The 20,963-nt window shown below is 34.6% G+C and overlaps 1 long non-coding RNA gene across 1 annotated transcript in view; it reads right to left on the bottom strand.

Annotated features, from left to right (window-relative positions):
• LOC126911422 (uncharacterized) overlaps nt 1-16,853 on the bottom strand; it is a 380,164-nt gene extending 363,311 nt beyond the window's left edge. Inside the window, exons 1-2 of the long non-coding RNA XR_007705974.1 lie at nt 16,269-16,853; nt 15,838-15,976 (exon numbers count right to left, since the gene is read on the bottom strand). This is a non-coding gene — a long non-coding RNA (uncharacterized LOC126911422). The remainder of the gene's footprint in view (nt 1-15,837; nt 15,977-16,268) is intronic.
• Nucleotides 16,854-20,963: the final 4,110 nt, after the last annotated feature.

Below are 20,963 nucleotides of genomic sequence, written 5' to 3' on the forward strand. Positions count from 1 at the left end.
ACGGACTCTATAAATGCAATAAGTTGGATTAAATTCCCACTCAACATAAGTTAGGGACGGTTGCTAATAAATTTATACTCGGCTATGTAGGTAGCCTATGATTTATGTCTATCTTGTTAATATTAAATACTGGGGTGTGATATATTATGTGTGCTGAGTAATAGTTTTAGAATGTGGTTGGTTAACAGCGGGTATTGATTGGGTTTTAGGGTTTAGGGCTTAGAAATGTCGGGAAGGAATGAGGCTAATTATGAACATGATGTATTAATGTAATGTCTTACTTCTTATACGTATTTTTTACATATATTTTTACTTGGTACTTTTGTGTTATAAATGATTGATTAATTATTATGTTATCGGCTTACTCACGTAACTGTTTGACGTGATTCCAGGCAGAGGGCGCGATGGGCGCGAAACTTGAGTCGCCAGTAGCAGCGCGTCGTGTGTCGCGGAATACTGCTCATGAATATAAGCCTCTAGCATGGCTGGAAACTAGTCGAGTTCCTCGTCAAACAGTTACGTGAGTAAGCCGATAACATAATAATTAATTTAGTATGTTTCACGAAAGTTATGTTACGAATGTTAGTTTATAATATAGCATGGACTAAATTCAGACTATGTTTTTTGACCTTTTATTTAGTTAGGTCTTAGTAAATTTGTTGAAACTAACGAACAAAAATGTTGTCATGTCATTACCGTCTGGTCCTTCAGTACAAAGTACCAGTCGTTAGGACCAAAACGAAACCTACTACAAAACTACCAACAGAAATTCCTGGTAAAGCTCTCAGCTATCTCCAACACACATTTTTACTAAGCCTAACTATGTAATTTATCAGATTACCCGTTCTTTCACGTAGAAATACATCATAGTTCTTTTTACCCTAGTCGGCCTCTTATCGCGCGTTCTTATTGAAACTAAAGCGGTCCCATGGGCCTCGCGAGCGATGAAAAATGTGCTCACTCTAGCTCCGACGCGATAGGTAGGAGATTATAGTGTGGGAATAATGACCTCTTTTTGCAATGAGGAGTTCTGTTTGAAGTGGGAATGGGAATAAGAAGTTGTTTTAAGATCCGTTTTAATAATACGAGCACGGAACTTCAATGTAATGTGACATAATGTTTATTGAACTCTTCAAAAGATATATTTTAAGTGTTCTATTTTGAACTTATTGCAATGGAACAGTAAGTACAATAATATTTTGCGTGCCTGTTTGATCTTAGTATCTAAAGTCAATATAAAATCACTACTTCATCCAAACTATATGAAACTTTATTTTTTACCTCACACATAAATAATTCACGTTAGAAATATGAGCTCCCGAAAAAAGCCAGAAGACAAAATCCTCACAATCACTGCGGAAAACCTACTTCAAAACTAAATGCCCATAAACTTCGCTTCCATAATCCATAATGGTTCACAGTACATTGATATGAGAATCTCCCGATTTTTCTCAATAGAAAATTCGACTTTCACAGCCAAAGGAATGTTTACGCCCCAACCTTTTGACGGTGGACTTAAGAAAAATGTGTCCTGTGTTGTAGGCACGACCCGTAAATAAATTGTGGTTGCGCCACTTAGACGCTTGTTCCACGCTATTAGACAACATTCTGTGAGAAATTTCAAATGTCACGACCCTTTCTGGACTAGATTTTTCGATGATGTTATTTTTATTCTTAAAATGGGCTTCGGTTTAATTTGATCTTGTTAGTTGCCATGATCTGCTAAATGCTGGAGTTTAGATGTTGCGATTGCGACAGTAAGTGGAAAATTTTTAATCATTGAACGCCTTAGGTATAGGAAAACCTACTAGGCTTTTATCGGTTTTTCGAAAATTTCTCAGTGGTAGCACGGAGTTTGGAATTGTGCCCAGTATATGACAATAAGCTCACCCCCTATTACATGGGACTTATAACACAAATGGTGAAAAGTGGGTGTACATCGTATAACGGTATTACGTGTTTTAATGTACACTTCTGCCTTCTCCTTCAGGGATAAAAGGCGTGAGGTTGCGACGTTGCGTTAATAGGAATAAGCACAATTCAGGGAAACAAGAAATAATTCTTTAACCAGTTTAAACTTGTAGTAAAGATACAATTTCACACTTGTTAAACAACATAAAATAACAATCTTAATGAAACTCCTAACAAACGAGCAGCTAAACTAAAAAGAAATACTAAAAAAGATTTTTGATAAGGTAACAAAGGACTAGAAAACTCGTCCGAATACCATTTGGAGCTAGACCATTGCCCAATAAGTGGCTCTAAGGACCACACAAAAAATAATAACGACAAAAAAATAAACGATACAAAGAAGCAAATGGGGCAAACACTACAAGTTAAGGCACCCATTACTTATAATAAAGCTAAAGACAGACTTGAAAAAAAAAGACGGCCAAGTACGAGTCGGATTCGTGTACGAATAGTACAGTACCATTCCTTCATTAATTCATTTGAGCAATAACATGGCATTGAAGTCTTCTTCGATATGAGAGCCCCTATTAATTTTATTGTGTTTTTAGTTGATGTTGTTATAGTGTACAAATTTCATCTGTCTATGTCTGTTATGATTGTTCATGAGATATCCTGGTCACAGACACACAGACAGACGGACAGACAGCGGATTGTTGTAAATTCGTAACAAAGTAAATACATCACATTTTTGAAAACTCCATACATTTAAATATGTAAGATTCGTCACGTGCATTAAAATATACCTAAACTCTTCACAGGGTATTTATTGTGCATCTGTATATAAACTCATAACAGAGTTATTATAAATTATACACATTTTTTGCTAAAAGTACCTGAAATTTTAGTAATAGAGTTTCTACATAACCCCTTTAGATACGGAGCCCTAAAAAATCCCTCGCCTCTTTAGCTTCACGAACTATTTCGTCGAGATCCTTTGGCGACAGAAATAAGTCTGTTCCGGTATATTAGACGTAGCTAGACAAATACCTAGATCTATTATCTAGACTGTGCGATGGTCTAGAACGGTCTGGTTCCCTGTGGTTTTAAATAGTTATCATTATTCTTTGCTTTGTTGCTTAACGAAGATTTTTCTAAAGAGAACTGCTTTTAGATTTATTTCTTGTTTCTGTTTTCTAAGTGATTGTGTGGAATGATGTACAAGTTTTTGTGATTGATATTTGGTTTATATTTCGTTGTTAGAAGTCAAGGGATGCTTTTTGTGGGAGAAAAGGCATCTAATGACTTTTCCTGCATTGGGTGACGCGAAGGGAATGTCAGGCTCTTACTAACTAAAATCAGCTCGTTCCTACTCCTGCTTTTCGAGCTGGAGCCCCGGTACCCTGTTGGGCAGTCTGCAGCAGAAGTCAAAGGTAGATTTTAATCTTTATTCGGTAATTATCTGAACCATTGCAAGTGCTCGTTATAATATCAGGAACCGAGAAACGTTAATATTTAGACTTAGATGTTTGTTATTCTTTCACGCAAAAACTACTGAAGGGATTGGCATTAAAATTGGAATAAAGATAGATTATGGTCTAGAATAATGCATAGGCTACTTTTTATCCCACGGAAACGCTGCTAAAAGCTAGTTTTTCCATATATATGAAAATACCCAGTTGATTTTTTAATACCTCAACCATAATACTCCCAAAAACTATTTTATTTAATATCTGTATTTGAAACATAAACATATATCATTTTTCAATTTCATTTCCTTATATCGCTTTAAAATTCAGATTAAAACCTTAGTAAAATGCAATATTAGACCGCGCAGGCTGAAGCCGCACTTATAAATCATTCCCCTGACATAATAGTCGGGGTTTCGTATGGAACGCAATTTCACGGATGGCATTCAAAAATAGATATAGATGCCATTGCAATAGTTGGTTCGTACCTAAAGAATGTGTAACTGGCCAGTCCCCAATTCCCACATAACCGTTACATTTAAAATTTCAAAACGTTCCACTTTTAATATTTTGAATTGTTGCTAGTATTCAAAATTATTTTTACAACGGTATTTTTGTATTCCAATTTTAAAATTGAAAATTTTAAAGTTGCTAGTGGCAAAAATAGTTTTTGCATCGGTTTTTTTTTCTCGGCTATCGAAAATTTATTATGTTTATTTTGTTCAACATTGAGTGATTTTTAATGGATTTTTCTTAATTTATTCGTTACTATGAAATCTGTTAACTCTTTTCAATTTTTTTGTAAACATTTTTCAATTGGTATTTTTTAATTTAAAATCCATTAAAATGAAAAACTTTTTAAGTACACTTCTACCAATTAGTTACGACATGGCAAGGGTATATTTAAAAATGCTCTAACGAATAATAGCCTAAGTAGTTAAAAATAGTAAATGGTGGCACAAAGGAATCACATTTATTTGGCTCATAATAATCTCCTTTTCCTTTTTATTACCTTTTCTTTTCTTTTTAAAATAAACGCTGGCCCTCACTAGGATTTTCTCTTGCGTCATAGGTGCGTTTACAATCATACAAGTTCACATACACATGACACCCAGACCCGAAACAACAATTTGTGGATCACATAGAGTTGTTCCGTGCGGGAATCAAACCCGCTACATGTTACGCGGTAGCCGGTTGCCCAGCCACCGCGCCAACAGTGCAGTTATTGTTTTTAATAATCCATTGTGCAATACGATTACCTTATTTGACATTTCAAATAAACGCATTTCATTTGACTAGTATTACCTACATATCTATAGAATTTTGTTATTTATTGCAAGCAAAAATCTAAATAAAAATTCCCCTTCAAAAATGGTGTTCCAAAAATAACCTACAAACAAAATAAATATGTCTAAAGCTACGTCACAACCTCTTTTGAGAACGCAGTAGCATTTCCGAGAATGCAATCTTTAGAAGAATTTCCAATATCAAATATATGTACGGTATTTTTGAAATTCATCTCTTTGTATCGCGCTTGTATCCCTTAGAGGGTGGGCAGAGCCCCTGCACAAACGCACTTGGAATAATTTATTTGACGTTGCTTATTTATGGAGGTTAGGTCACCCTATCAATGTCTTTCGTGGTCAAGTTATGTAGTGCATAGTGGTTGAATAGTTAATGCATTCCATTTGAGGATATTTTAGTAAAATTAGAAATTGGGGTTATTCTTTATTGTGTTAGATTTATGGAAATATTGCGTGCGTTTAGGGTGTTTTCTTGTTACCGTGCATCCACAGCGCAGTTAACCTTTTGTGGAGTAATGAAATGCAACACGGTAACATTAGGTAACCGCCCATTTTTTTTTTTTACATTTGATGGGTCAACGTTTGGCTACTATCTCGCCTGATGGTAAGTGATGACACATTTTATTTTGATAATTGTTCTTTTTATTTTATTTTATACAACACTAGCTTCCGCCCGCGACTCCGTCCGCGCGGATGTCGGTCTTCACGTGGAAGTTTTATTTCTTCATTTTGAGTAACTCGGACAATGACATCTTATAAATATCTATTGGACCCAAATACGGCGAGGCCAATAATAATTAAGGAGATCCCTCTATTGAGCTACTGCTGTTGAGCTCGCGTTCTGTAGAATAAAACTGAAAAATTAAGATTTTTTTTCTACATATTTTCCAGGATAAAAAGTATCCTATTTTATGCCCATGATAATAAGGTATAATTATACCTAGTTTCATCGAAATCGAACCGTTCGTTTTCACGTGATGCCTGAATATACAGACAGACAGACAAAGAAACATTTTAATCAGATATTTGGGTTTGGTATCGATCCAGTAACACCCCCTGCTATTTATTCTTTCAACATTTTCAATGTACAGAATTGTCCTTCTACAGATTTATTATAATATGAATGAATGATGAAGAATGCATGAATGAATGAATAAGAGTGTTATAAACGTAAGAGTAGACAAATATAATCAGAAAGCTCCGAACTGCTAAGCTATCGGGAGTTATACGTGTTATTGTGAGTCAACCATAAAAGATAGACATTTGCTGTCGTGGAATATTTTTTTAACAATTTTAAGGAGAACATTTCCGGTATACATGATTTCTGTGTAGCTTTAATCATTAAGGCTGCACACGCGACGGTAGCCTAAAAAATGGAGTAAGTTCTCCTGTTTTCCCAACATTTCCCTTCACTGCTCTGCTCCTATTTATCGTAGCGTGATGAAAAGTATACTATAACCTGCCCAGGAGTATGAAGAACAATTGTACCAAGTTTCGTAGAAATCAAGTGGTTTTTGTTTCTATAACGAACATACAGACAGACAGACGGACAGACAGGCAGACAGACAGACAGACAGACAGACAAAAAAATTCTGATTGCATTTTTGGCGTCAGTATCGATCACTAATCACCCGCTGATAGTTATTTTGGAAATATATTTCATGTACAGAAATTACCTCTCTACAGATTTATTATAAGTATAGAAGATATGGCCGGCTCTAAGTTTTAACTAAAAATCACGTTTTTCTCACGTACATTAATGGAGAAAAGCTCTACTAGTTTCGAGTCACAAAGAAACTCTTCATCATGAGCAGCGTACGCAGACGCGGTGACGTCACGCATCCAACTCTAATCAATATAATCCTCTAATCACGCTAACATTGAAAGCACTGAAACAATATTCTCTAAGACCAAAGTAACTGTTTCCCTCACTCATAATTACTAGCAATAATCGCGTTAATTAGTTTGTTAAGAGTCTTGTCTACTTAATTAAGAACGTTTCTTGTGTAATAATGTTTTCGTAATGAAACTACAAATGATCATCTAGTATAGGTAATAACTAAGGAACAAATTACTGTGCTTTTTGAGTTGGAAATTCTTAGTAGTTTAGTAGTAGTAGCGATCAATAACAACGTTACAATTTTTGGCGGTTGAACTAAGAAGCAGAAATTTGACATTAAAGTGTGGGAGAGCCATGCTTCGGCATGAATGGGCCGGCTCGACTGGAATGATGCCACGGCCTCACAGAAAACGGACGTGAAACAACCCTTGCGTTGAGTGAGTGAGGTTACCGGAGGCACTGCTACCTCCCTTCCCAACTTTCCAATACCCGATTCTCCAACAACCCTTAAATTCCTAACCCTAAATGGCCGGCAACGCATTTGTACCGCGTCTGATGTTTTGGGTGTCCAAGGGTGGCGGTGTTTTCTAACCATCAGGTGATCCATCTGCACGTTTGCTGGCTTATACCATAAAAAAATGATTTTATAGCTGACAATCGATCATCTTTTAGTAAATAGAATAGTTATACCTACATAATCCTTTAAAACTCAAGTCACTATGAAAAATGATTTTGGAGAATATAACCCAATCAAAATAGATTCAAAATCCTATCGGTGTTAGCGAAGTAGGAAAAGGTAATTAACTTTTTTAATCCTTAATTATACTCGGAATTGGTGACTCCCTTGAGAAAACGCAGATTCCTGTAATAAAAAATGGGAAAAAGAAAAATCTTTTCATGTTTCTGTTCGAAATTTGAATGAGAAAAAATACATAATAATTGATGATTTGATGAGACTTTGATTAGCTTTGTTCAATAAAAAGAGTTTCGCATTTTTACCTATATGTATTACATATTTGTGCGCGATTATCTCGAGATAGTAGTTTTAAGAGTTAGCAGAAGGTTTTAGGGATATCACCTGACTTAAAAAAATTAGGTGGTTAAGAAAACTGAAGGCGGTTACTTTTAAAAAAAGTTTTTTAGGTAACCATTAATTTTCTAGCACTGTTGTAAAAACCTAATATCACTATGATTTTTGTTTGTCCTTTGACCCACAATCATTAACCCATCCTGTTGCGGGTCTATCTTTATATTTCGCAAATGGGCTCACACTTGCTCAAGGCAGATTGGTTATTTCATAATTGAAAACAAAACCAGGTTATCTTTAAAAAAAAACGTTGCTCCACACTAGGATTTTCTGCTGCTTACAAACATACAAGTTGTCGATCATACGAAGAGTTGCTCCGTGTGGGAATTGAACGCGCTACACATTGACCGGCAGCTGGTCGCCCAGCCACAATTATCAACTGTGCACTCCTAATCTTTCTATTAGTTTTAGTCATCTTATGAGTACGATCACAGTCAATAGCCAAAAGCGTAATTTTACTAGATTACCTCAAAGGATATTTTTTATCCCAATTACCTTAAGGAAATTGTGGCCAGATTGTTCATAACATCTCCTTTACCAGGAATTTGAATGACACGTGTCGACTGTCGACTCAAACCTGACTAATTAATAATGCTTTAAATAAACTATTTATTATTTAAAGCCCCCAACTAAAGTGCTTGTAATTTTGAATAGCAAACCTTTGCTTCCTCCTTCCTCTAATCCTAAGTAAATTTTGCATTGAAGCTTTCCATAAATTACTTGGAATAACATAATTACATCAAGTTACGCCTTTTAATGCCCGAAAGGGTAAGCAGAGTATGTTTTCAAAGTAACACTAAATTCTCACCTGTTATGTTATTAGTTTCGTGTAATAGGAGTTTAATGTAATTTGGCGCTCGAAATCCCATCGTGATTGACCTATTGGAAAACAAAATTATTTTCTCGGTTGTCACAATTTTGATTTAAATGATGCGATACGATGTAAAGAATTCTTATAAAATTTAAACATTGACCTTTAAACTTAAAATGTTAAACGAAACTAAGCAGTTTAGAGCATCGCTGAAAAAGGACCACAAGTAACAGAAAGACCAAATTATAAATATCTGCTCACAATCTTCACATCACATTAACAGCCTATAATAGGTGGCCACTGCTGACCAAATACCTCGTCTCACACGGAAAAGGTTTGAGCATTAATCACCACGCTTGCTCAATGCAGGTTGGCGATTTCAAACTTATAATAAAAAGTGATAAGCCCAGGTTTCCTTACGACGTTGTCCTTCACCGTTATTCCGCTCATAATCATAACCTTCTTATAAATATTAATGATTCAGGTAGGTAAATATAAAAAGCCCATACATATAATTACAATAACGACATCAAAAGAAAACCATCATTCGTGTGGTTTTAATATAATTTTGTAAGATTCTCGGAAATTCCCTTAAAACCAATAAATAGATTATTACCAATTTACTGTTAACATCAGCCCTTGTTTATTTTGAAACCAAACAAAATTACTTTGAAGGTCGTTGTATAATTTGGGGAGTGGGGTTCAAAGGAAAACAACTCTTCCTGGCTTGTCACCCTAATGCTATAATGTTTGAAAACCTCCTTGTTACACGTTGCATGATCTACTTTTGGTCCTTTTGATATGTGGTCCTTAGAGACGGGTTTTGCTGTTAGCGGTGCTTTTATAATATTATTTTTTTGCGCAGTTTTTTTTTAATAATGTCGTTTATTTATTTGACTTCTGTGTATTTTTGTTGCTGTTTATTTCTGGATTAAGTGAAAAGTATCTGTAAAATTATGTATCCAAATCTTGGTATCAATTATTGAGCACTGTTATTAAGGCTATGAACTTTCCGATATTTATTTATTTATTTTCTTATCATTAATTTTACAGAGCCACATTTATATTACATCTATATAAAAAATTGGATTATATGTTCAAACCTAATCTACACCGTTTTTTTTTTTAAATGATTTGCAACTTTAGAATTGATCTAGTAAGACTTAAATTACATTAAACGATATTTAAGTTAAATAAAAAAGATAAGGCAATCACTTATCATCCTACCGTGAATACTCCAACCTGTTCTTCAAAATTGGACCATCCAGCGGCCATGTTAGAAACGCGTGCTCTCTAATTAAACATCAAAGGTTGATACTTTGAGTTTTCCGTGCAGACGGCATTCAAGTAAACGCGGATAATTACTCGCCCTTGATTGTAGGTACACCAGCATGTATAGCTACCCTAAAACCCTAAACATTTTAATCTAATTTGAATTCAATTTCAAGAAGAATAAGGTTGGAAGTTGACTGAGGGAATATGGTAGATTGGTGTAGGTTGAGATGCTTTTCAGTGACGATTTACAGTACAGATTAAAGATTATATATAGCAAATTTCTAGTTAGTTGTGTATTATCTTAGTTTGTGGCTTATTCTTGTTATCAAGACATATTGTAGTATTAATATATTATTTTTGAATTTCTCAGAACAAGTTATTGAGGTTATTGTTTCATATTACATTATAATTATAATAGGAACAGTATATGCTTCTCATGTTATTTACTTGAGAGAATTGTTAGTTGTATTTCAAGCTCCTTAAAATAGTAAGTCCATTCTTTAGTTCCAACTAATTTTGACCGAAGTTTGGGCAAGGTTTGCGTTGTGTTTCATTGTATGAGTGAGGTTACCGGAGGCCCAATTACCCCCTTCCTTATCCCCGATTTCCAAACCCACCTTTAAATTCATAACTACCAAAACGCCGGCAACCCACTTTTAACGCCTCTGGTGTTTCGAGTGTCTATAGACGGCGGCGATCGCTTACCATTAGGTGATCCGTCTGCATGTTTACCGGCTTATACTATAAAAAGAATTTTAAAAGAAGTATTTTTAAATTTACTATAACCTAACCTGCAATCCTCAATCCGTCTAACAAACGTGGAACCTCTTGATTATCGTCATCAACCGTATAAATGTCTACCATTTTAGTATAAATGACTATTTCTGTGAAGTTTCCAAATGTAATTTATACTTTGTGAAACCATAAATGGAACCGACATTCCCATACACAGTGTTCTCAGAACAAATAAGGAATTTAACAATTCTATTTATAAATCTATTTATAAGTTTAGAATTAGTATTAGAACTCGAAACGGGATATTCACCATGTTTTTCTATATCTTCCGTGATCATGGCGCTTTTTTTTTTCAATTTTTTGGGTGGATCTACACATTTAATAGTTAAAAGTGTTTATAGATACATTAGGCGTCAAGGATTTGTGACCACCTCCCCGATCACCGGTTTACTGCATAGATAGGGACCACCCATCATGGCGCTTGCAACAGTGCCGAAATATCGGAAACTCATAGAAATAGAAAAACATGTTAAATATCCCGTTTCGAGTTCTAATAGTACTAGTGTTAGTGACCATATCAGTTTAAAAACTTATATCAGCTTAGAATTTTTAGCCATTTCAATATCTTTTCGTATTTGATTGATCCAAAAGCCCAAATAACCTAGATTTAGTTCCCAAATAAGAACTAAGGAAATTGGTAGATGTTCAAACAAATAGAGGTAGTTTAGTTCGGACCGATTATTGAGATAAATCTCACCTACGGGAGACGGGAGCGTTCTAGAAATGCTACTTGATGGCTACCTAATTTATAGTTTATTACTATGCCTGTAAGATCCAAAATGCGATGTGATGTTTCAAATACAATGTAGATAGTGGATAATAATATGGACTGATGAATTAAAAGTTTTTGGTATGTAAGTTTGTCTTATTTATTTTCGTTGATTAAGAATAACAGTGATCGAGTAAGACACGTTTTAAACTTGGCTAGATTTGACTTAGTTTTGTGCAACTAGCAATTTTTTTAACCGACTTCAAATTAGGAGGTTCTCGGTTTTAATGTATGTGTTTATGTATGTGTTTATGTTTGTGCGCGATTATCTCTATAAATCATCCATTTGGTCTTTCGAGCCATGAAAATAAAAACGTTTACCAACAACGAAATCAACAATATTTTTTCTCCAAACGCAAAAATTACTTAAATCATCTTCGACAAATATCTTAATTCGACTGTTATTTATATTGAACCCAGTAATTTCCCCTAATAAATCATAAAGAAATCAAGTAAGCAGTTTTCTTCTGTAAATAAGAACAAAATATGAACATCTATTATCTCAAAAGGCAGCCTTGAATTTCCTCTAATATCTCACAATTGGCTTGCTTTCACAACGCGAGGGGGACACCCATTTTTCTCTATTATAATCCTTGATTAGCAAGATTGGTCTTTAGGTACACAGAATAAAGTTTAATCTTGTGAAAAGTGGATGTTTTTCATTAACAAATTCGTAGAATGAGGACAGGTTTTACTATTTGGATTTGAAAGATAAGGTTATTATTATAGATGCTTTCATTTCCGCACTGTTTGAATTAGTACTGGCTGGGGTCGTTGACCTTTTAGCTGGAGTTTATGAAGGGTGCGAGGGATGAGCAATCAACATAAAGATGGAAGGATAAAACATATTTTAAATAATCTATTATTTGAATATATCATAAAACATTTTTTAAGAAAAAGGAGATCGTCTTCAGTTTTCTTTAACGCCTTCATTTTTTTAAGTCTTGTTATGTCCCTAAAATGCAAAATCCCCGATGGAACGGCAGACCAATACGACTGGAGAGAAATCAGGCGAGACGGCTTTTACGCGCTTTCCGAGCCACGGGGGTAATACACCACTGAACCTCCTGACTAATAATGAAAATTTTACTCAGAAAATGCCACTATCACCTTCTTTTGGCCGGCGCGGGAATCGAAACGACAACACGCGCGCAGCAGCCAGTCATCCAACCACTGCTAAGAATCGTTTAGATAGCTAAATTCGTCCTTTCCATCATCGAACTACTAGACAATCGGCGGAACGCCACCACTTCATGGTAGTTGTCTCACTCGCACGAAGCGCTTCGCTTCAAGCTTCCTTGTGCGAATTGTTAAGTAGTGGAATTCTTTACCGGAGTCTATGTTTCCCGATGGGTATAACCTGGGTGTCTTTAAGACCCGAGTAAATAGGTTGCTCATGGGCAGACGTGCCCCATCGTAGGCAGCATCATCACTTACCACCAGGCGAGATAGCGGCCAAACGTCGGATCATCAAAAATTATAATAAATACTCGTCAACTAAACTCAATGAACGTAATAAACTTGGAACATCATATCCCACATATCATAACCCTTTGAATATAATACTAGCTCCCGAAGAAATCACCTCAAATATAACATATCGCTGACATCCTAATATTTTCCCTTACGAAAGGATATTGTGACGAACGGAACGTACGGACTCAAAGTCAATATAGCTTCGGGAAGAAATTTCCAATGACCTTTAACTTGACCTTTTGACTCGATATTAAGGAGTTTGATTGACATAAGTTTAGACGTTGTGTACCCTTATCAATCTGTTGAATGAGAATATTAATTGAGGGCTGTTATTATTGTATAATTTATTGGTTTTCGTTGTTCGAGTCGTTCTAGGTTTGGTTGGTGAGTGTGGAGTTTTGGGTTGTGTTATAATTTATAATATTGGGACCAGTAGATTAAGAGTGCTTTTTCCACCAGAGATGTGCTATGCTACGTTTGACTTCCATCAATCATATTTAACTACACATAGCTTAGCACTACCCTACCTACCTACTAGTGGGACCGGACTAAGCTATGTTTTATGTATAGAAAGATGCGTGCTATGGATGCGTACTATTGATATATGTGGCTTCCCTGCTATCGATACATCGTATACTAGAGCTGCGCATATTCTACTATTCCCACACTCGACCGAAATAAAGAATTAATGCTTATAACGTCTTGTTTATTAAAATTGTTCAAGATTAGAAAACTAATAAATATGAGGACCACTAGTAAAGATTTAATAAATACATTTTCATAATCTTAGCTAGAAAATTTATTACGGAGAGATCTTTAATATTTATGGTCCACAAATTGTTGTTTCAGGGTGGTTTCAGGTATTGGTGTAATATAATGTGTATGTCAACTTGTATGTTTGTAAACGCACCCACGACACAAGAGAAAATAGGACAAATATGAAGCAGAGTTTCAAAAAAAAAATTAACCTACCAAAACATGAAACCAACAGTCAAACTCCAACGTAAATTATGATAAATCTCCAACCAAAAACTAGCACATAACACGTAACTCACTCAAAAATACATTTAGTTTTCTAAAATGTATGTAAAAGTACATAAATCGAGCTTATGAAGACTGACAGCAAGAAAACACCGCGGCGATGCGGAGTTGTGCTCCCGAGGCCATATATCAAGCTTTTTGAGTAGCATTGAGACGAGCTGGTATTGTCGGTGTTTAGTGATACTGTTGTCAAGTTATGCACTGTTAAGGCTATGGATTTGTGGGGTGCAGTGATAAATGGGCTGTTTTTAAAGTTAAACGTATAAGTTTTTAAAGTGACATGGTCACTAACACTAAAATTGGAATTTGAGATTTTTTTGAGGGCGGAAAATCATCCAATGACTTCTTCCGCTTTGCGTGAGGCGTGAGTGTCAGACTCTTACTGACTAAAAACCACCCCGTTCCTTCTCCTGCTTTGAGCCGGAGCCCCGGTAACCTCTTACGTTGTCCGCAGCTCCGCTAATATTAGAACTTAAGACGGGATGCATTGCTGGTTAGGAATTTAATGTTTGTTGGGGAATCGGGGATTAGTCAGATTGGAATTAGTATAATTAGGCCCCCGGTAACCTCATTAACACTAGTGTTGTTTTACGTTGGTTTTCTGTCAGGCCGTGGTATCACTCCGGTCGAGCCGGCCTATTCATGCCGAAGCATGACTCTTATGTTATGTATATTATGTATACATTACTGTGATATTGTACCGTTTATACTCCTCTGCCGACTACTGATAAAAGATGCAATATTTTTGGTAGCACATTCTTTCATACGAAACCTTTTTTGAACAAAATACGTACATTGTAAGCATTTCACACTGCAACAAAAGGCCTTTATAAAGTGACTCACACTGTCGATCGGAAGGTTGGCAATATGCTCAAGGGTGCAATGAACCTTTTATTTCACTGTCTGTCGCTTGAAACAAGACAGATAGCGTGGGTTTCATTGTCACATTATTATATTATTTTACAATATATTTTTGTTAATTTTCAATTCTAGTTGAATTTGTACTTTAATATTGTGTTACCTACGCACTTATAAATGGAAAGTTTGACGTAGGTACATGTGTGTATTTTTGTTACTATTTTGTTTAAATTTTTACACATTTTTTTTTTTACAAATTTGAGTAAATTATTACATTTTTAATATTCTCTTACACAAAACATAATTTCAGGTAAGCTTCTAAGATTGGTTGGTTATTCACTCCTTTTGAAAAGACAGTTAGAAGAACTGCCAAAGATATCAGCTTGTCCCATTGATTAAAAATAGTATTGGGTTATACTATTTGTGTTTATGGTATAAGCCCGCCACAATCTCCCAAAGTTGCATCTCCTGTAAGCAAGGATGGACAGTAGATACAACCATGACAACACCGAAACATTGAAGTCCGTCGCGTCACAGGGACATGAATTACTGTCTTGAATCCCGCAACCAAATAAATCAGAATATTTTACAAGAGAAGAAGAAAAAAAAAAACAAAATGCAATCTTATGCAATACCATTTTTACTAAAATAAAAAAAAAACCATGAACACAAAACCAATTCCAATCAATTCCAAACCATAAAATACTTTTTACAAAAAAATAAACCGACTTCACTAAAAAAGTTAAAAATAACTTTAATTTCGGAAGTCGGTGTTTCTCGGTATTATTTGTATTTGTTGCTACACCGACTTCCGAAATTAAAGTTATTTTTAACTTTTTTAGTGAAGTCGGTTTATTTTTTTGTAAAAAGTATTTTATTTCACACTTTTTAGTTGCGATACTCAGTATCGCAACTAAAAAAGTCGGTTAAAATTCTCTATCTCAATAACTACTTTATTTATTTGTATTGTCACAGTCACTTAATTAGCTTTATTGTGATTTCTATGTGAGTATGAAGTTCCATTGGCCATTTCTGGTCTTCTTCATCAGTTCCACCTCTTCAAAGGTTACTTTTTGACTGTAAATGCTTCAATTCTAAATGAATATACCAAAATCACTATATAGTTCCCTATAATATTTGAGGATTTCCCTCGATTTCTCTAAGATTTCATCATCAGATCCTAATTTGGTGACAATGGGACCACCTCAGAACTATCTACTTTCGAACAAAAAAGAATTTTGAAAATCCGTCGACAATTGACGGAGTATTAATTAACTTTATTGTGATTTCTATGTGAGTATGAAGTTCCATTGGCCATTTCTGGTCTTCTTCATCAGTTCCACCTCTTCAAAGGTTACTTTTTGGCTGTAAATGCTTCAATTCTAGATGAATATACTAAAATCACTATATAGTTCCCTATAATATTTGAGGAGTTCCCTCGATTTCTCTAAGATTCCATCATCAGATCCTAACTTGGTGACAATGGGACTACTTCAGAACTGTCTACTTTCGAACAAAAAAAAAAGAATTGTGAAAATCTGTCGACAATTGACGGAGTATTAATTAACTTTATTGTGATTTCTATGTGAGTATGAAGTTCCATTGGCCATTTCTGGTCTTCTTCATCAGTTCCACCTCTTCAAAGGTTACTTTTTGACTGTAAATGCTTCAATTCTAGATAAATATACCAAAATCACTATATAGCTCCCTATAATATTTGAGGAGTTCCCTCGATTTCTCTAAGATTCCATCATCAGATCCTAACTTGGTGACAATGGGACCACCTCAGAACTATCTACTTTCGAACAAAAAAAAGAATTGTGAAAATCTGTCGACAATTGACGGAGTATTAATTAACTTTATTGTGATTTCTATGTGAGTATGAAGTTCCATTGGCCATTTCTGGTCTTCTTCATCAGTTCCACCTCTTCAAAGGTTACTTTTTGACTGTAAATGCTTCAATTCTAGATAAATATACCAAAATCACTATATAGCTCCCTATAATATTTGAGGAGTTCCCTCGATTTCTCTAAGATTCCATCATCAGATCCTAACTTGGTGACAATGGGACCACCTCAGAACTATCTACTTTCGAACAAAAAAAGAATTTTGAAAGTCCGTCGACAATTGACGGAGTATTCGATGAACAAACATACAAAAAAAAAAAAAAACATACAAACAGCCGAACATAGTACCTCCTCCTTTTTGTGAAGTCGGTAAAAAGCACCACACCAAATTACATTATCGAATAGCAAAGGAAATATCAAACTCTAAACCATTTATACGTTCATTTTCCATTTCTTATTCAGCATTTATTCGTACGAACACACATACAATCGTATTTTTCATATCAATACCGGTGCAGTAGCCCGAAGCGACGTTGTATCGAACTGCCCCGTCTAGAATGTGTAATGTATTTGGTATTCCTACACGTTACATGCAAACTACGTAGCATTGACTATTAGCTGGTGTATTTTTGATACTCCTTGGTGTTTATTTTTGTGATAGAAATGAGTATCGAAGAATATTTATTTGGTTTATAAGGAAAATGTTGTATGGCTGATTATATCATACGACATCTTTTGACGACTATTTGGGGGTAAACTATTCATTGAATAAGGGTGGTTTTCTACCAGTTGTGTGTTATGCAGTTATGCTGTGAAGCTATCTGACTATAATTATCTACTGATACTAAACTATGTAACTGTGCGATTAAATAGTGCTATGAAGATGCGCCAGTTAGTAAGGGTAGAGTACCAAAAATTGCGACCCCGCACTTTTTTTAAGATTCGGTTTACCTGGAGTAAAGGATTATATCTTTCAATACTAGAACCCCGCCCTTAGCCACCGCACTTTAAATTGACTCACCTATCAGACGAATATCAGGCACATCTACTTAAAAATACCAAATTAAAAATAGTTAATAATTTTTTCATGAGTGATTTGAGAGCCCTCGGCAATCGACGACCTGCTTGTTTGACCAGACCGCCGCTGGTAATATCAAAATTTTATTTCAAATCAATGAATTTATAAACAATCAAAGGTCTTATTACACAAAAGACCGACATTAATATTGTAATTGCTATTTCGTTTCGTTTTCGTACAAAATAAAATTAATTAAACGTTCATTTTATTGAACAGTCTATTCGATTTTGGTAACAAACATTTTCGGATCTTAGATAATATTATTTTGTTCTAGAATTCCTTTGTTGCTTTTATTCCAGTAAATTTTCCATCGAGATTGGATTTTATTTCTATCTTGTCATGTACAATGATATTTGATGACAAATTTAGCGTAGTATTGAGTATTGTACTCGAAAGATTTGGGATGTTTCTAAATCTGTTTCACTGTCTTGTAACTTACGTTTGTTTTTGTTTTCCAAAATAGGAACAAAGATGATTTGCTTTCTTTGTTTATTAAATATAATGTAAGGAAAATGCTTATCATATTTCTATATGTACCTACATGATTTCAAAATTAAGTTACATCTACTAATGAAATCAAAACGTTTTCGGATATAACTTTACAAAATTTTATTGTAACTTTCGTGAGACATACTAAATTAACTATTATGTTATTGGTTTACTCACGTAACTGTTTGACGAGAAACTCAAATAGTTTCAAAACATGCTAGAGGCTCATATTCATGAGTAGCATTCCGCGACATACAACGCAATTGTATTGCGCGATTGTTGCGCTGCTACGATTACTGTACAACTGTATGATTACAGAAGAAAGCAATCATCTTCGTGTAAATAGAGACCATCTTTCAACCAACAGTGCAATAAAACATACATACATACATACATACAAGATTCAGAAAACGAAAACATACCTACTGATCTAGATGAAACCAATTCAAATACCGACATTAGACGAGCACTCATTCCTTGAACTTGAAGCGTTATTCAATCCACAACATCAATAATTTGCGGATCTTGCCCCAAAGGCGATACCTGGTTGGTCCGAAAATATTTTACTTCCAAGGTTTCACTGAGAAACTCAATTTTCTGTATTGAAACTCGTACCTGAAGCGAATTCCTAATGTGGCGATGCGTCTGTGAGGAGCGGGCGACGGATGCTTCGATAAATCTAATCGTGTTTGGGGCAGATTGCATTTGCACTGCTTGTAAAAAATGTATGAGGTGACAATTTTGGGTAAGAATGTGGTGAAGGGGTGAAAATGGATTGAGATGAAGATGAAGATTACGTCTTTGAAGAAATTGGTCGTGAGTGATTGGATTGATTTGTTAGGATAGGGATTGCTAATGCAATGGAATAAAGTCTGCAAATTGAATTTTATTTTACGACTTTAAGCGTGAAATGTCTGTCTAAATTTATATATGTACATAATGAACTAGTTGTAACAGTTGAAGATACTAACTAAGATTTTTAGTTATTTTTATGATATAAGCCAGTAAACTAGCAGACGGATAATAAAGGTAAGCAAGCGCTTACCCCCATGAACACTCATAATACCAGAGGTTACAAGTACGTTGCCGGCCTTTTAAGGGTTATAAATTTAGATTTTGTTGAGGAATCGGAGATTGAAAAGATTGGGAACCTCAATCACACAACGTAACACAACGCAAGCGTTGTTTCACGTCGGTGTTCTGTGAGCATTAAAAAATATTAAATTTACGAGGTGTCTGCCATTACTAACACGTACATTTCAATAGAAATGATCATTAATCTACATTATAAAAACATCGTAATTAAGGAGCTAGCAAGAATTAAGAACAAACAGAAAAAAAGAAGACTAGAGTAATTAACAAAAATGTACCAAACTTTAGCCATGTAAAACTTTATTACCATTTTAATAGCTTTTTCATACAGCCCGAGAATACAGCCTTTAGAAAATAAAAACCTAAAATTTCGAAACATAATAATATGAATGCATAAATAATGGGGTCAGTAAAATTTTAGGACGTTTAAATTAAAACTTTTGAAAATTATAATTTTATTTAGAATTCATTACTGTTTCTTGGCTGTTAAATAGTTTTTTATAAGTAGGGATTTATTTAGTTACTCCATTAAAGTAGGCATGATTACGTTAAAAGCATAAAAAATATGGACTGAAGTTCAAATGTTTAAGTAAGACTATATTTACAATATGAGTACTTTTCCACCAGAGATGTGCTATGCTACATTGCTGTGAATGCCTTCACCGATCATATTCATTGGTACACTTAGCTTAGCACTGGTAGAAACTCAACTAGACTCAGCTAAACTCTGTTTTTTATATGGAAAGGTGCGTGCTATACATGGCTCCCTATTATCACTACATCACATACTCGAGCTGCACTTTCCTCGCATAGCTACACAGCTTATTATCAGTGGAAACGGTAAAGAACCTTGAACTGCCAATCGTTTAATCAATTTTCATCGTTCAATTTAATTATAATTCAATCGTTCTTCTCTCAAATTTAAATAATGTTATATTATTATTATTGTAAAGATACTTCAAAGTTCACAAACAGATCCAACCTTTGTAGTTACTGTGTTAATTGGAGAATAATTAATTCTAGTTTCATTTATTAATTCAAATATTGTAACAACATTCACCTTTGTAGAAATTTCTAAACCTGCACCTTACGCAGTTTAAAACTAATCATTTTCTTCGTGGCTTAGCAAAAACTCATCAAATATAATTTGTTGGCCAACTTTTTCATCCAATGTTGCTCATTGGACTTCAAATTTCTTAAAAAATGCCTAAACCCATTGTAACTTTTTCAATTTCAATAGTTTTGATTGCATCAAAATTAATTTAATCTTTACGGATTAAATTTTTCAAATTATTATTAGTTCTTGAGTTACAATTTTGTTTTAATTTTCATCTGCTTATAGTAGTAGTACTTCAATTTGGATTAAAATTTGAAAGTGACTTTGTAGATTTCGCGGAGAAAGATAAATAAAGATGAAATGTTGAATGAGCATACTAAATTCACATAACAAAGTTGAAGAGCTATCGTATCTTGCTCAATTTCCCTAAAACCTAACATTATGACTACTTTAAATCTTCACAAATCATAGTCATACTTACTCCTTTTCAAAAACACGCTTGTAACTCATCTGGTATTATAATGCATTAACAACCCTTATTCGTCTATTAGTACTCAATATTTTGAAATGATATTGAAGTATGACGAAAGTTTATTAAATACTACTAAAATTTAAGTTAGCCATATTCTACGACTCATAGGACCATATCCAATTTCCTTCTTCGACTCAAAGGACCAAAAATAATTCGAACAAAAAAATAAAGAATTACTACCAACATCTTATAAATTGTACCAGCCGCGCCTCCAGTGCAGTTGTAAGGCCATAGG

This window comes from Spodoptera frugiperda, chromosome 14 (genome assembly GCF_023101765.2).
Source record: "Spodoptera frugiperda isolate SF20-4 chromosome 14, AGI-APGP_CSIRO_Sfru_2.0, whole genome shotgun sequence".
NCBI classification, from domain to species: domain Eukaryota; kingdom Metazoa; phylum Arthropoda; class Insecta; order Lepidoptera; family Noctuidae; genus Spodoptera; species Spodoptera frugiperda.